Here is a 2,236-nt window from a genome sequence, read left to right as displayed (position 1 = left end):
GCAATGACTGTCTATGATTCTGTATTTCAGTTTCATCTATCTCATCGGGTCTTTTACCTATTTGGTTCCTAAATGTAGACAAATAATCTGAGGAATTTAAGAAATGTATAAAGGTACATTTAGTTATAGGCAGAAAATCAAAACAAAATGCACACTTGTATCTAACAGGTATTGTGACAATTTAATATCATTGCTAATTGCATTTTGGTATAAAATGATGCAACATGTTATTGAACGGGCTTCAATATCTAAGATGAGCTCTTTAAAGATTAGCTAAAAAAACGTGTATCAAATTTTAAAGCAGGCCACAAAATCACATCAGAGAAGAGCTTTTTCTCATATTCCATTATAATCTGAATTTTAAGATTGATAGTTTAAAATTCTTTTATTTAGATAAAGCCATTACATATATGAATAAATATTAACCCCAGCAGAGAAATAGGTAGAACAAATATAACCAGCTATTGACTCTATTTTTTTAGGGCTTGTCTTAGTAAATAAAGTATTGATCTCTCCCATTTGGGACTTGGGCTCAATTCCACTTTCCACTCCTTGGTGAAATGGATTCATTGGTCTTGGCTTATTCTTAGAAAGTAGTAATCCACATAACAAAATATAAACAGTGCATCTCAGCCAATTTAGTTTCTCTTTATGAAAACAGGTTCCCAGCGTCTTCCAGGGAGACCCAAAGAACCTGTCTCATAAAGCACATCTTGAAACCACTGCTTCAAATGTGTCTACCCTCCCCGTTATTTTAATGAGCATCACCCCCCACCCCCCACATACACACACACTTTTTTCCTTCAGGAAATTTCCTGACCCAGAATTAGGTTGCTTTTCATTGACTCTGAGAAACTTTTGTGCCACACTCTGGGCGCTGCCTTTTTTTTTTTTTTTTTTTTCCCAGGCTTTTTGCTTTGTTTTGGTTTGGGTCAATAAACATCATTAAGAAGGGAGGAATGTGGCTCCGAGGGATGCTAAAGCGAGCAACTACTCTGTCCCATTATTGTTCATTAGCAAAAGCAGCACAACCTGACTATGCCCTACAGGGAAACTCCAGAATATCTGCAGCCATAAGAAATGCAGTGGTTTGTGTCTATCCAACAAATGTACATTTAATCAGTGACTTAGCTACAATATTTACACAACTTTAAAAAAATCTCTGGAAAGAAAAGGGAAAAGTATCGAAGGCATGAGATGTCAAACATATCATAAGAGACAAGACTTTTTCCTGGGAAATAAGAAACAACTGAAAAAACTGAAAAGCCATATTCGGTGAAACCTTACATGTTCCCTATTAGAGTCAAGGTTGGTGGCTCACTCCAGTAGGAGCAAAAGCATAACCATCCGTGAGACACTTTCGTCGGGGAAGGAAGGCATACCTCTCACGTTCACTTGGGTTGTAAACAGGAGCCCACATGTTCTGTTGTGCTCTAAGCATCAGCAGTGTCTGGATCTGAGAATTTGTGACAATTGCTAGTGAGAGTCTGGGAAGCCTGAGGTCACACTTCCACAATTACAGATGTTCCAGCTTCGGGTGTGGTAGGGAGGACCTATCCACCAGGTTTTCCTGAAGGCATCACGTTCCTGCGCAGCGCACTTACAAGGAAGCCCAAGTTTGGGAAATGTTTACAGCTCACTATTCGAAATGTTGAGTTAATCTTAAATAGACAGGTTTACATAAAGATGTAGGGACTGTGTTTTAAATCACAACTTTACTCCGTGACTTGAAAATGGTGCGAATGATTCTGAAATCCTATTTCCGTCTTATGTCCACTGCAATGCAGGTTCATGGGGTCACAATATGCATGGTTTATACCTGGTAGCCAGCTGCAGACACATCCGAAAAACACATGCCTCTCAGTTTTCCCAGATAAACAAGAGACATTAATTTTAAAAATCTGACTTCCAAAAAGAAGTGGGATGGAAGAGGGAGAAAAGTGGAAACTGCTTCCTCTTAATTTTGGTAAATTTTCCTAAATTTCAGAACTATCCCTTCCCCAAAGCCTCAGCTGAATGTTTTCTAGGCAGTTATGTAACACATGGCAAATAGCTTTTGCTCTTCGGGCCAGCATTTAGATCATCCTCCCTAGTAAATTCTCACCATCAACAATGAGCATTTCTTTTTAAAAAGAAGTGTAGGGGGATCCCTGGGTGGCTCAACGGTTTGGCACCTGCCTTTGGCCCAGGGCACGATCCTGGAGTCCCGGGATCGAGTCCCGGGTCAGGCCCCTGG

Source organism: Nyctereutes procyonoides, unplaced genomic scaffold, assembly GCF_905146905.1.
Source record: "Nyctereutes procyonoides isolate TBG_1078 unplaced genomic scaffold, NYPRO_anot_genome, whole genome shotgun sequence".
Classification (NCBI taxonomy): Eukaryota; Metazoa; Chordata; class Mammalia; order Carnivora; family Canidae; genus Nyctereutes; species Nyctereutes procyonoides.
Note: the sequence above shows the minus strand (reverse complement) of the source record.